Source organism: Vanessa atalanta, chromosome 27, assembly GCF_905147765.1.
Source record: "Vanessa atalanta chromosome 27, ilVanAtal1.2, whole genome shotgun sequence".
Lineage (NCBI taxonomy): Eukaryota > Metazoa > Arthropoda > Insecta > Lepidoptera > Nymphalidae > Vanessa > Vanessa atalanta.
The window spans coordinates 5,840,219-5,856,374 of NC_061897.1; the positions used below are offsets into that span (position 1 = coordinate 5,840,219).

Here is a 16,156-nt window from a genome sequence, read left to right on the forward strand (position 1 = left end):
TAAAAAATTGATTTAGATGATAATAAAGATTATAAATTTGATGTCTACCTTATGTTAGTGTTCGCTAAGCTCCTAGATCATTTTAATGTATTATGAGGAAATACAAACATTCTAAATTTAAATTTAATTTATGATTCATTCATTCACATAACATTCATCTAACCCAATATTTATCGGTTGATTTTTTTATGAAGGTCAAATGACCATTCCGTGGAAAAAACCAGTCGAATAACCAGTTTAAACCAGTTCATTAATTATGTTTTCGTTTTCATTTTATATGAAATCCTTGATATTTAACGAAACGTTTAATATAGTATTATATAGATCAATAAATGAAATATATTCAATTTTGATGAATATGAATTAGTTTAATTTATTAAACAAAACAGATTAATAATTTATTATGATTTTTTCTATCAATAATGTTGCGTATAAATTTGTATCGTTTTCAGTTAAAACCTTGAAGTTTAGTGCAATAATTTCAATAAAAAAGAACATTTGCACAGTTGTCTCCACTGATGATAGGACTGGTTCATTATTCGTCCAGATAATCTGACTTACGATTCAATAAGGAAACGCTGACAGCATACCTGTGCCACCATTTCGCGTGATAATGATTTAAACAGTGTTTTTCTTAGTATTAAAATAAATCTTAATTTATTCTCAAATTATTCAGCATATCTATGATAAATTATTACGTGCTAAAAGTATGTAACAAATTTATCAGAATGGTATATTTAAAATATAGTAAAGGTTTCATTAGTATAATATACTCATATAAAAATTATCCTCAAGACATTTATGTCAGTAGTAACTACTGGTTTAAACCAGTTCCAGTAACTCGGACTATCCGGGTGCTTAAATAGTATTTATATTTTCTTTCGTGTTCGGTCAGTAAATAGGATCTTTACAGATTTCTCTCATGTCATATAGTATATTTTTATATTAGCAGCGATTTTATGTACATGATAAATAAATATAGGAGTTCCTCAAGGGACTATTCATGGTCCCATATTTTTTCTCGTATATATCGTTGGTTTAGTTGTGTTTCCCTTACATTTCCTTATCTATACATGCTTGTGATATCACTTATAATAAATTTTATCATCGTCCTTGCTTTAATTGAACGACGAATGCGTCGAAATATCTCCCTCCTTGTACACTTCCTAGATGGTCACCCTACGCCCCTCTCTCTCGCCTCGAGTCGAATCCGCTAGTTGACGGCAAGTCGTTTGAAAGTAAGGTACTGTTGTATTTGTTTACTGTGAAAATGTACTGAGGTCTGTGATTTTAAAGTGTTTGGTTAAAATCGTATAAAGGTAGTATTTTTATTTGCTTTTCGTTTTATGTTGTGAATTTTAGTTTTAATGTTTGATTTTGATTCGAATTATTTCTTTTTTTTTTTAATCAACGTTTTCTTATATTTATTATTGGATTGATTAGTAAGTCGTTTACATTTGGATTTCGCTTGATTATAAATACTATTTAAATTGGATTAATATCATTAAAGTTGTATAATTTAATTTAATTTATTTTATTTGTTTTTATTATATTTGTTTTAGGGAAATGTCTGCTTTTTTTTAACAAAGTTTTTACGATGTGATACGTTAAAAAGATAATTAAAAAATTTTTAGCTAAAAAATCTGAAAATGTTTTAACAATATTATCACCTAAGTACAGACAGGCCGTTCAAGGCTTTCGTTCATTGAAATGTTTTTTTACGATTCTATCCACGTACTCATATTGCCTCAACGCACAGACAAACGTGTTACTTAAGAAGTTGCAACTTTATTTGCGTAGACAATGGAAATCGATAGGTCATTAGTTCCTCGTTTTGATCAAATATCGATTTAAATTTCTGAAATATTTTTAGCGTCACCCGATAATTTATTATTATTTAATAAACCATAGATTAATCAGGCGTCTTGATATTTTTTTATAGATAATAAAAAAAAACAATAATATATAAAATAATACCTTCGTTTTCAATGTCTACGTATAAAATTTATTTAAACCTTTAATTAGTCCATTTGTCTTCTGTCCTGTGTATAAATAAACATTTAAAAAAAAAAAAGTTCCTTGACAATTTAAATAAATATATATTAAAAAAAAACAGTAATTCATAGGGAAATGTCATTATCATATAAAATAAAATTATCTAAAAAATATTTCCGCACTACATTAAAAAAATAAATCACATTTTATTCGTCTGTGATTTTGACATTTCGTGATACGATAATTACTGAATCGATTTTGAATAAATTAGGTTTACGAATAGATCGTATTACGATTTACGTATCGGTATAGTTTAACCTGAAAATTAGACGATTTTAAAAATTAATTACCTAAAAAGGATATAAGCTCTTTTAACCATAGATAGTAAAATTGCAAAGAACTAAATCAATTCTAAATTATATCAGACTGCGTATATATAACTTGGAAGGAAGTTTGTTTAACGTCCGGCGTATGATTTAGTGTTACTTATTTCCCCCGGGTTTGCGTAATCAGAACTACGTCGCAACCGAAAGGAGTCGCTACTCATGATAGAGTTTTATTTATTGAATTTATTTGTAATAAGGCATAATCTTTTATAATGTCCAATTTTAATAGAACTTTAGTTTAATGTCAATTTTGTTAGACACACGTGGCAGATTATCTACATACAGGCGAAATCGGGGTGGTTCGATATATAACTACATAAATATGTATTAAATATATATATATATGCGGAACAGCGTCAAAACTAATCTACTGTATCGAGGAAGTAAAACGAATACACGTAGAATAATAATAGGTATTAATGACGTTAAAAAAAAATAAGTGAATGTGTGTTTGTTTGTCCTGCTTTCACACGACTCCCAGATTTAGTTTGGTAATACATTGTTGATTATATAAATCTATTTCCATGTAACATTGCATCGCTGCAAATGAACAATTATATTTTAATATATCGTAGAGTTTGAATAATGAAGTCGAATACGAGGAACGTAATCGTAAATAGCAGAAGGTGATACGTGCCATTGAGTATAATAGTTGTAAAGTTTAAAGGACACACGTATCAAAATAGCGTATCAAGATAAGTTTACAACATTCGATATTTTAGGTCATTTCTTTTTTAGGTAGAATACTTTGTATCATGATTGAATAAGTTCTAATGATTGCTTGGAGTTAAAGTTACATATAGTTTTGAAAATTAAAAAATATTACACTTAGGGTAAAAATACGGGATCGACTTTTTATTAGCACGAACTTTACATCCGCTGTTTCGCCGATGAGAGGGGAGAGCACCCCCGCTCTGTTATGTAGTTTTTACTTCTGCTAAGTAACTTATGTGCTATTCCAGACTATGGTGTGATTGAGTATCAAGATTCACCCAAATTTAAACATTTATAATATTAGTAGTATATCTATTTATTTATGTAGTGTCTAATTCATTTGGTAAAAAAATAGATAGTGTAATTATCGGTTTCACTGTGTAAAAATCTTGCTTACAAACGTTATTAAAATAAACACTGATCTATCTCTCTATCTCGTTCTCTCAGCATTGATTTAACCTTATAGATAGAAGACAAAACATTTTAATCAAAATCTATATATAAAAATAAAAATTAATGTAGCTTTCAACCAGTGAAAAATATTTTAGAATGAGATTAGATTTAGTTCCGGAGATTATTCTGCATACAAACAAACGACCGGTAAGTCTTAACCGGTCACGATTTACTTATTTAGATATATTTTAATCTGTCTTGTGGCAATGCGGATCCGTAGTGTAGTTTTCGCAGCTTGACTCTACTAAGGGTAGGTTCAGCAAAATACCAAAGCTCACAAAAATTTATTGTGCTTCAGGTAATGCTTGCTAAAATTACAATTATCAAGTTCACTTTAAGACATATCACGGAAGAATTTAAAGGCTTTTGCGAGACCGTCATATCTCTTATATAGAATATATAAATGTATATATATATATATATATATAAATTACAGATTATAAATAATCAATGCAATCAACCGAAAAGCAAAGTAACAGAGCGTCAAAAGTAATTCTCGATTTTTTAAAAGATTTCCTTTTTATATATATAAAATTTACTCTTTACGCGATATTTGTTTACGTCGTTTTTTATTATCATGATTTGTATTTTAGTTAATGTGTAATCTGTGTTGATCACGAGACTATGTGTGCTGTGAAGTGATAAGTGCGCAAGAAACATATATTTACATATATTGTGCTTGTAAAGAAGTTATTTTGGTAAGTGTAATTATTATGTATTTAAGTTTTCCTTTACGCGCCTTACAGTTGAATAAACTGACAGATATAAACGTCAAGAAACGTCACGAAAGGTAATCTTTCCGTCTCTTTCTCTTTATCTCTATTTCTCTCTCTTATGGATTTCTTATTTTATCTCTTCATAGGTTTTATTGAAACCTTTTTTTACGTGTTAATGTTTTAATTCAATATAAACATTGTTAATCGATTTTATTGTGTCTTTTCAAATACTCAATAAGGAAAGCGACTTCGTTAAAAAACGATGCCCCGCGATGCATCTTGATTTTTTAAATAGGTTGGTTAAATGTGGTCATCACCGCCAATTGAAATGAAAATTCAGTGGTGCTAGCCTGGGCTTGAATCCGAAATCATCGGTTAAGATGCACGCGTTCGAACCACTGGGCCATCTCGGCTCTCTTTTGACCATAATTTTGCAATATTCGGTAAGTAAAAGCGTTTGTTAATCGGGCAGAAGTGATGTAACGGTTCTATCGATAATCGATTCGGTGCAGCCGTGCTGATTTCTGATAGCGTCTTACGATTCGAATTTGTAAATTTATTGACTTGAAAAGTTAACATAAACACAAAACATCCAGTAGTCCCGCACTGGGCAAGCCTGGGTACTGGCCTATAACTACTAGGTACTATAACTGGCCTGGGTACCAACAACCTTTTACAATTTTGTATGCTTAAACAAGAGCTCGGACGATATACAAATTTATTAGAAGATATATTTTTTGTGAGTTAAAACTCGTAGAACTACCACCAAAAGCTCAGTGTTAGGAGGTTACGTAAAATTTAGTATTTGAAGTAATTTCCGGTCGTGTCGGATTTGACTTCCGATTGCATTACGAGAGTCACCTGTGCGCGCACTCACTTGTGTCCTATAATATGTCCTGTGTAGTTGGCTGGTCTCCCTTGAGATTGGCCGCCGTGACCGGAATCGTTCAGCACGACATATCTATGTTCCAGCACCATCTAGCGGCGAGTTACTAAAAAGCGAATTATATAAAAACTTCTCCATAAAAATATACATATTGTATGTTGTAACTTTAAGTGTAATCTATCAATTTTAAGTCTATTAATCACAAAAAGATGATGAAAGTAAGCTACGAATATAAAATACTAAAAACATATTGTCATCTCTTTCATTTAACAAAAATGTAGTATGTCAGAGGGAGACAACTATAGTTTGAAACGACATTGACTCATGAATTTAACCCTGAGTTCTTTATCAGTATATGAAAGTTGAAAAATGTCGTATGTCCACTATATATTTATATAAAGCATTGTTTACAATTCCAATGTCGTTGGGCCATTTTTCATTTAACAGTTTAGCTAATTAGAATTTAAAAAAGAAGTATTTCAGTGTTTAGTGAAATGGTTGAGGAAATTCTTTTGGAGATTAATTAATTACGCTGTACTAAAATGGAATGTGAATACAGTTAACATGACTTCCAATACGTCACGTTTGCCTTAAACTAAACATATAAACATTAAAAAAAAAAACAATCACTTCGACAAACATAAACACGTCAAGGTTGCCATTCAATTCTTACATACCATCAATTTCCTTTTTAGTCTGTCTTTTACTATAAATTTAACTTTCAAAATGGCCGCTCGACAGATAAAAATTACCATAAACCGACGAACATCGTTCGTATAGTTTTATTTTATTTGCAAAATGTCATGAACCAGTAAAGGCTACTTGCTCAAGATCGTTCGGACGCGCTATAACACAGAGCTAAGAGTGTTTAGATATTTTATAAGGTTAAATATTGGTTATCTAGAAACGTCTTAAAATAAGATTTGAATAGTTACTGATAGAAACAAGACAGAATTAATGCATTTTGAACAAACTTAATAATATAACAGAAATCTTAATAATATTATTTTCTAGATATAAATTATTCAAATAAAATGTTATTGAAACAAGTATTTTGATTTGTAAAGAAAACCAAAGCTCTGTATTTCATTTTTTTCCACCTAATAAAAAAAATATCGATTTGACACTTCTACAGATTAGTTAGTCTATGGAACATGACGGCCTTGTTGTCTCAACTAAATGAATGTTAAATTTATGGATGTTATCACAACGTAATAGAATTCAAAATACGAAAACAAATCATCCAACAAAATTTTGTATTTATTTTATTGTTTGGACCTTAATCTGCTTGAAATAGAATTCATAATTAAATGTCAATTTATTACAAATTTGAGATTTACAAACAAATCTGTGAAGTTTTCTTTTAGTACCGAAATAGTACAAATGTGTTATTTTTTAATGAAAATTATACCTTATCTTTAGTGGGTTTAAGTTCAAAATCTATAAACATTAAGGCTGTTACTTATAACCTCTCGGATATTGTATGTAATGTATACAGGAAAATATAATATTATGCAACTTGTCAACTTTCAAGAATTACTGGACGAAAATCGAATTTTTTTTTAAACAAATCTATTTTAGGATATATCTATATGTTTATTGTATATTTATTTGTATGTTACATATCGGATTGTTTATATATAACGAATGGTTATTGTATGCGATTCGATTTCGAAACTTACGAAGCGTTTTTTATTGAGACGCTTATGAATTACGCTCCGTAAAACAGTACCTTTTTTTTGACGATCTCGGTCTATAATCCAACTTTACGTCAGCAAATCTTTGGATCACAGGCTTTACTTGGTAGTAGGGCTTTGTGCAAGCCCGTCTGGGTAGGTACCACCCACTCATCAGATATTCTACCGCCAAATAACAGTACACTGTATTGTCGTGTTCCGGTTAGGGTGACTGAGCCAGTGTAATCACAGGCACAAGGGTCATAACATCTTAGTTCCCAAGGTTGGTGGCGCATAGGTGATGTAAGGAATGGTTAATATTTCTTACAGCGCCTTTGTCTATGGGCGGTGGTGACCACTGACCATCAGATGGCCCTAGTGGTGGATAAGCTCGTCCGCCAACCAATGCCATAAAAAAAACCCTGGTAACCAAAATATTTTTTGTGGTTTTTTCTTATAGGATTTTCTGGGCAGTTCGAATTAACAATATCGTATACCATGACACAGAAAAAACGTGAAGTCGTGAGAGTTTTCTACAAAAGGATGTCGTGACCGATCAGAACATTACTATACATCTCTGTTTCTCAACCATCATAATAACGCATTAAAAAGAGACAAAGCTATATTGACCCAAAATTTAAACTCGATATAATCAACATGTATTATGTATAAGGAATCGAACCCGCAACTATAGTTGGTAATAACGTCAATATAACCGTCAGTCACACATCGGAAATATCACGTGGAAACAACCGCCGTTATGTAATTACGAAATTATATAACCTCTATTATTGTAAGTCGGTCAAGAGGTATGTATTGTACGGTATTGTAAAACGGGGTTTAGGCTTAAAGATGTTTTTTTAACGTCTCGCTATTGTATAATGTAATTAAAGATTTAATCTATGGTTATTGTTTTTTTGTAATACAGATACCCATAGACAATGGGGCTGTCAGAAATATTAACAATTCCTTACAGCATCACCAACTTTTGGAGCTAAGATTACTAAGGCCACCTTTGTTTCTCAGTAGCCATCACACCGAACCACAACAGTACTAATTACTGCTGTTTGGTTGAACATACGATGATTGAAATGACATGGTACATACATAGATTAGCGCGTTAAAACAAACAAGTTTGTAAGCGAACAAATGAACTCTTCAAGTTAATTATGGTAATATAGATATAAAACTTTATAGAGATGACATTGTTGATTAAAACATGTGAATTTTAACATAAAGGCGTGATTTCTTATTCAAGCGAACACGCTAGATACTCATAAGTATTTTTTAGTAGAAGCCGTAGAAGATTTCTGGTAAATTTCTTGTAAGTTCATTTAAGTGATTTTGAGCGAGATAGAGAACCCGAATTCGTATGATAAAATAATGATAATGATTCCGAAATAGGTTTTAACTAATGAGAGATAATAAAGTCATGATTAAGAGGTCTCAATTCAGTCGAGCTATTGTCGTCCCAGGGTGGAGGTAAAGGAGGGGTAAATAGGAAATTTAGTAACTCCTTGATCTATTTGGGGGCGTTGCTACTATTCTTTAAAAAAAAGAGGTGCTAGAAAAATCCGAATTAATAAAAAATATTCGGAAAACTCGCGCCGATGAAATTTTATCCGGAATTTTCTGACAAAAAAAATCTCTATAACAACCCGTAGCCCAGAATTTGGAAGGTGTACACTCTCTTGCCTTGAAGCCGTTGTTTGCCCACGTTTATGCCCACATCCCGCGTACAGACTATTAGACTATTGATGTGACATTATAGACTTTAACGTTCTCTCAAGCGAACATCTCACGCGAATATACGCGTTTAAAAATTAGGTCAACGCAGACTTTGTTGCGAGGACTTGCTAATTTATTTACCAAACAAAAACCTGTTCAAAGAGACATTATATAATACAATATTGACATTTAAAAATTGTAAATAACAAGCAATCAACACGACCCACTAGCCTACTTCGCAACAGTTAGTTATGTCTTTATATTTTATGTAAATATACAAAGACAATTGTTTATTTTATTACATAATGTTTATACATATGTGTACATAGATTAAAACGAATAATATACATACAATGGTGATAAATAAAGCGTATTACTGAATAAAGAGCCGAGATGGCCCAGTGGTTAGAACGCGTGCATCTTAACCGATGATTTCCGGTTCAAACCCAGGCAGGCACACTGAATTTTCATGTGCTTAATTTGTGTTTATAATTCATCTCGTGCTCGGCGGTGAAGGAAAACATCGTAAGGAAACCTGCACGTGTCTAATTTCAACGAAATTCTGCCACATGTGTATTCCGCCAACCCGCATTGGAGCAGCGTGGGGGAATATGCTCCAAACCTTCTCCTCAACGGGAGAGGAGGCCTTAGACCAGCAGTGGGAAAATTTACAGGCTGCTTATGCTAATGCCATAGATATTGGCACTGTAAGAAACATTAACCATTCCTTCCATCGCCAACCTTGGGAACTAAATTGTTATGTTCCTTGTGCCTGTACACTTGCGTACTCACCCTTCAAACCGGAACACAACACTAATTGATACTGCAGTTTGGCGGTGGAATATCTAAAAAGCTCTACCACCCCCAATAGAATCATATTAATAATAATGAATTAAAAAAAAAAAAACTTTTCAAAAACGATAGCAACACAGACAAACAACGTGTTTTTGTTTCATATATATATATAAGTAAAAATTTATAATTAGAAACTCATGAACTGCATGTTAAATAAACTTAACTGGTGAGCGGTACACTTCATTACAAATCCAAATTACGACATAAGGAACGAATTAATTTCGTTAATTAATCATCAAATATTAATAATAATTACCTCGATAATCATGACCGCGTGGAATCGGAAACAAGAGTACATTCAAACCAAATCAAATCAAAATATACTTTATTCAAGTAGGCTTTTACAAGCACTTTTGAATCGTCATTTAACAAACTATTTAAATTAAAGCTACCACCGGTTCGGAATGTAGATTCTACCGAGAAGAACCGGCAAGAAACTCAGTAGTTACTCTTTTTCAACATATATAAATACAGTCATGTCAGTTAAATACAATTATATATGTATGTTAAGTCTCCTGCCTGGAAATCAACAAGCATTAACTCCACGCTCCATTTTTATCATCTTTATTTTATTAGCTATATTGTTTGTTTCCCTAAAACAAAATAAAAAAAATCTTGTATGGAATAATGTGCCTTCTTTACCAATGTATCAATGTAATTCCAAAAGCAGGATGAGTTGAATGAACGAAACTTAGATTTAAATATCTCAAGCGTATTGCGATTACTCTGCTACATTTTGCACTAAAAACATTTCCTTATTAATAATATATCTTTGTTTATTATACACTTTAAATTCCCTTCCAAAGTTTCGAAAGTTTCATTAGCTCGTTCGAAATGACAAGACACATTTAATGACATTTAAGTTTTAAGTAGTAATACTATATCTTTATTTTAGGCATTTATGTTTATGAATAAAACATGCTTAAATGGATTTGATTTGACTCTAATGTTTTAAAATAGTATTATTCATAGTCGTGTTCATGACCTAAATGTTATTACGACGCTATCAAGTTGAAAATAACCGACTAATAATTTAATTAGATTGAACATTTTTTTAAATCAGAATGAAAACGAAATCTTAGTGTTTGACATAAAAAAAAAAACAGAGAAGATTAGTCATCGGGACGTCAATGTGATTTGTCAAAAAAAATATATATTGACAGTTTGTATATTTACTGTGATTATTATTTTTTAAATAGCCATTAACACTTATTTAAAATGCCCATTGACACTGACTCTGGAAACTATAACTGTGACCACTCACCATCAGATATCATTTTTCCCTATTTCATAAAAAATGCATGGAGTACTAAACTCCTTACACCATTCCGAGTGACATTTCTATAAGTATTCTTTAATAAAACCAAAATGGCGGCTTATGTCAGTCGAGTTTTATAAATATTATAATGTTTAATTATACTTGAAAATCGAATTCGGTATTTTTATTTATTTTAAAGTCTTCGTATTATTTTAGCTTATAAAACATTTTCTTCTTTCTAAAACAATAATTACATCAACCAGCGTATTCATTATCAAGCGGCGCGACAAACATTACAAAACTTCATCAATAATTCACGTATTCAGGTCGATATATTTCAAAATCGTTTTTGTCACTCGAAAGTCGACGGGCGTTTGCCGTTCACTTACTCGACTCTGTACTTTAGTTCGAACTTAGATTTTAAAATAATAGGTCATATTTTAACAAATAAATGTTTTAGATTAAAATTTGTAGAATGTAATTGCTAATACAATTATTATCTTTGAAGTAAAATGTAAAAGTGTTTATTTTGCGCTTGATTAAGAAATACGTTGTAAGAAATTTCGCGTTTGGGCTGTGTGCAAAGTAGTCTAGGTACCATCAGAGTCAGAGACAGAGTCAGAGACAGAGTCAGAGTGAGAGTGAGAGTGAGAGTCAGAGTCAGAGTCAGAGTCAGAGTCAGAGTCAGAGTCAGAGTCAGAGTCAGAGTCAGAGTCAGAGTCAGAGTCAGAGTCAGAGTCAGAGTCAGAGTCAGAGTCAGAGTCAGAGTCAGAGTCAGAGTCAGAGTCAGAGTCAGAGTCAGAGTCAGAGTCAGAGTCAGAGTCAGAGTCAGAGTCAGAGTCAGAGTCAGAGTCAGAGTCAGAGTCAGAGTCAGAGTCAGAGTCAGAGTCAGAGTCAGAGTCAGAGTCAGAGTCAGAGTCAGAGTCAGAGTCAGAGTCAGAGTCAGAGTCAGAGTCAGAGTCAGAGTCAGAGTCAGAGTCAGAGTCAGAGTCAGAGTCAGAGTCAGAGTCAGAGTCAGAGTCAGAGTCAGAGTCAGAGTCAGAGTCAGAGTCAGAGTCAGAGTCAGAGTCAGAGTCAGAGTCGAGTCAAGTCTAAGTCTGAGTTTGAGTTTGAGTCAAAATCAAAATATATAATTCTCTTTTGAACCGTCATGTGATTCTGTTGAATTAAATAATGCAAACCTACACCGCATCACATTGTCCGCTAACTAGTAATACTTTAATTATTGTTGCGTTCCGGTTTGAGGGGTGATCATGATCAAGCCTTAACACCTAGTAACAAGTATGGCGAGAAAGCCTAGTGTACTGGGCAAAGACGTCTTAATTTTCAAGGTTGGCACGTTTAATTTTCAAAGTTAGCGTTGACGGTAAAAACTACATTGTAGATGTTAAATAAAATTTTAATAGTTTAAAGTGTAGTCAGCAATGATGACCACCTTGATATTATACAGAATTAGACCTGTTAACCTAAAAAATCAGTAAATACAAAAATAGCTTACAAAATATATTTAAATCTTAAAGGTTTTATTAGTTTTTCATACTTTCTGTTTTGGAACCAAGTACTTACGTATAAGTATTTGACAGAGGCTTTATATACACTGGCTCACTGAGATCAATCTCACTACATACTTATTTTATTATTTAGTACAGAAATACCCTAATTATTTTTTTAAGGCATATACTCTTTGCCAAGACTTAAGGTGTATAGCAAACTTATCAAAATTAATTCATACGTGTTATTTTATTTATTATAATTGCGAAAGTAACTCTGTCTGTATGTCTGTTGGTCTTTAACCACTGAACCTAATATTAGTATTGTTTTTTTATGTTGCAAGCTTAAACTCCAAGGATATAGGGTATTTTTTTTTAATCCCCAACAACTGACGACCAACCCCTAAAACGCGAGCCGAGAGCCGCAGGTTACAACTAGTATTACACATCCAGATAGTGTATTTTATTGTCTGTCTATAAAATAAAATGCTCTCCACGTATGCAGTGTTCTCGCCCTTTTCAAATTATTTTCCTTATACAGTCATTGAATTTAAATGCAAATCAGACAGTCCTTGGAATATTACCCTTTGTTCGAAACATAGTTTATTCCAAGAGTTACTTTAGCGTCGATTTGAATCGTAGATATAAACAGGATTTCTTCGTTTAGCAATATAAATGAAAATAAGAAAAATCTTGATGTTTGACATACTCTTTAACCCATCTATATAATCTCAAATCACTTGTAAATGGGTTCAAATGCTTAATATGGGTTTATAATTCAGAAAAACATCGTGAGGATACCTATCCTCAATGCAGGTTGCATGTGTCTGTGTTATGATTCCACGACTTAATCACTGAAACGATTTGGAGCAGCCTGGTGGAATGATCTCCAAGGAGGTTGAGCTACTGTGCCATGTATACTTATATTACAAATGCGAAAGAACACTATCTATCTGTCCGTTAAGATTTCAAGGCTTAGTTTGTGGTAAGGGTTTGTGCATCTGGGTAGGTACCGCCCACTTATAAGATATTCTACCGCCAAGCAGCGATACTTGGTATTGTTGTGTTCCGGTTTCAAAGGTAAGCCAGTTTAACAGGCACAAGGGACGTATCATCTCAGTTCCCAAGGTTGGTGGCGCATTGACGTTGTAAAGGATGGTTAATATTTCATACATCGCCAATTTCTTTGGGCGATGGTGATCAATTAAATTCTATCTGTTACGTAAAAAAAAATACTAAATGAATTTGATGAAATTTGGTATGAAGCGAGCTTGAACCCCAAGGAAAGGCAACTCCAAGGGCATGAGGTTTTTATACCTAAAACCTACCAACATTTAGTTGTATATATTTTCGTATGTTATTTATATTAAATGGATTGTTTAAATTGTGTTACTGACCTTCCAAGGTTAAGTGAGCTAGTCAGACGAGGTCACTGGGTCGAGTCAAATATGGCGGTAATGAGCCCTCGACCATAAGAAGATTACAACGCAACCTGCATATTTTATATCTAGGCTATGTTTATATAATGTACAAATACTAGACAAAAACCCGGCTTCGCTCAAGTAAAATAAATAAAACTAATCAAATAGGGTTTATCATTTATTAATAATTTCTTGTGGATAAGTTTCCATTAAGCTTAGCTTACCGGAGCACGAAATTATTATTTAACACGCTCACTGAACGCACCCGTAAACGTCAAACATGGCCGCCCTTTGAACTGTCATGTCATTGAATTTCATGGATTTAATGTCGAAATATCTCGATTATACGAATTTTGCGGATATATTTTGTCGACCACTACAAATAAATAAATAGTATATATATGTATTAATAGTACTTTCCTATTCATGATTACTATGTTGAGGAGAAGACGGAACTCCAATGCATGGAGTTTGTGTAACAATCGTTCAACCAAAATTCATCAGACCAGACACAAGAAAAGATTGCGAGTTCGAGTCTAGGCTAGTAGCTTTGATGGAAACAATTGATTTTATAGTTAGTAGTAGCGTTACGTCAAAATTTAATCTTGGAAGATGATATTAATAAGAGTTTATTAAACTCTTGTTAATATCATCCACTTGAATAAAGTATCTGCGTCATAAAAAAAAACGCTATCAATTTTGCGTTTTTTATACAGTAGTAGTAGTGGTAGGTACCACCAACTTCATCGCTTATTCTACCGTCAAGCAGTAACAACAGGCACAAGGGATCTTAATTCCCAAGATTAATGGTGCATAAGCTTTGTTACAAATATTCAAAATTTCTTTCGAAGCCATTGTCTATGGGCTGTTGATCATTGACCACCAGGTGGCCTATTTGCTCGCGATCAAAGCCAAGCTTACTAAAGGTTATTAATAAGATAATAAATTAATAGCTATTTTGTGTTAAGCTGCTGGACAAAGACCTCCTATCCTCTCGAAGAGAAGGCTTGATTTGAAGAGCTGATTCCATCTCGCTGCTACATCAACAACATGTACAGTCTGTAAATTTCCCACTGCTGGTCTAAGGCATAATCTCCCTTTGAGGAGAATATTAGGAGCATATTCCACCACGCTGCTCCAATGCGGAAATTTCTGAAATTAGACACATGCAGTGTCCTCACGATGTTTTCCTGCACGAGATGAATTATAAATACAAATCAAACACATGAAAATTCAGTGGTGCTTGCCTGCGTTTGAACCCGAAATCAACAGTCAAGATATACGCGTTCTAACCACTGGGCCATCTCGGCTGTCACGCTGCTACAAGTTGGTTGAATAGTTTCAAATATAAAAACCATAAAAATCACGGCAGCCATTTTAAATGAATGCCTCCAAAACTTTTCAAAGTTAATTTCTCGTCACGTCAATTATACAGTTACGTAACGTGACTGACGGAATACGACGTGATCGGGCTGCAACGGGCGACCCATATTCGTGTCACGTTTGAAAAATATTAGCTACGCCATATACGGCTGTTTTTGTTTTAAGAATTTGGAGGATATTGTAATATTTAACTGGGTAGGGCTTTGTGCAAGTCTGAACGTACCACACACTCGACAGATATTCTACCGATTTAGTATTGATGTGTTCTGAGCCGAGATGGCTCAGTGGTTAGAACGCGTGCATCTTAACCGATGATTTCGGGTTCAAACCCAGGCAGCAGGCACCACTGAATTTTCATGTGCTTAATTTATGTTTATAATTCATCTCGTGCTCGGCGGTGAAGGAAAACACCGTGAGGAAACCTGCATGTGTCTAATTTCAACGAAATTCTGCCACATGTGTATTCCACTAACCCGCATTGGAGCAGAGTGGTGGAATATGCTGCAAACCTTCTCCTCAAAGCTAGAGGAGGACTTTAGCCCAGTAGTGGGTAATGTACAGGCTGCTAATGTAAAAAATGTATGTATGTGTTCCGGTTTGAAAGGTGATTGAGCCAGCGTTAGTGTAGGAACGAGGGTCGTGATATCTATGTTCCTGAGGGCGGTGGTGCATTGGCGATGTAGATCACTTACCACCAGATACCAGCATCATAAAAAAATCAATTTATAAAAAGTTATTTATTTTTGGATTGTCATTAGTCACGCGCGCAGAGAATTTTATGATAGATATATGTATGTCGTTATAAAAATAATAAACTTCTTTATACTTATGTATATTAATATTGTTAAGAGATAAAATTTGTTTTTTTTTTTTTGCGTCACGAATCATGGAAACTAAGATGTTAAGTCCCTTGTGTTAGTTATATTGGCTCACTCACCCTTCAAACCGAACACAACAATACTGAGTACTGTTGTATGGCGGTAGAATATCTGATGAGTGGGTGGTACATACCGAGACGGGCTTGCACAACCCCTACCACCAAGTAAATGATGAATGTGATGAATAGTTGGTACCTAGTACTTATCCTTACCTAAGAAATTAAAAACGTATGAGAATATTCACTCAAATCAAACAAGCAATTTTATTCAAGTAAACTTCACAACGAAGCGTTTTTGAATCGTCGATATTAAAATAC

At 33.2% G+C, this 16,156-nt stretch overlaps 1 protein-coding gene across 2 annotated transcripts in view; it reads left to right on the top strand.

Annotated features, from left to right (window-relative positions):
- Positions 1 to 1,231: 1,231 nt before the first annotated feature.
- LOC125074196 (FK506-binding protein 5-like) overlaps positions 1,232 to 16,156 on the top strand; it is a 34,055-nt gene continuing 19,130 nt past the window's right edge. Inside the window, exons 1-2 of one of the 2 annotated variants that reach the window (XM_047685445.1) lie at positions 1,232 to 1,319; positions 4,142 to 4,246. The gene's annotated coding sequence lies outside the window, so the exon portion shown is untranslated. Of the gene's footprint in view, positions 1,320 to 4,141; positions 4,247 to 16,156 lie in introns of those variants that run through there. The other variant, XM_047685446.1, reaches the window with a different exon arrangement.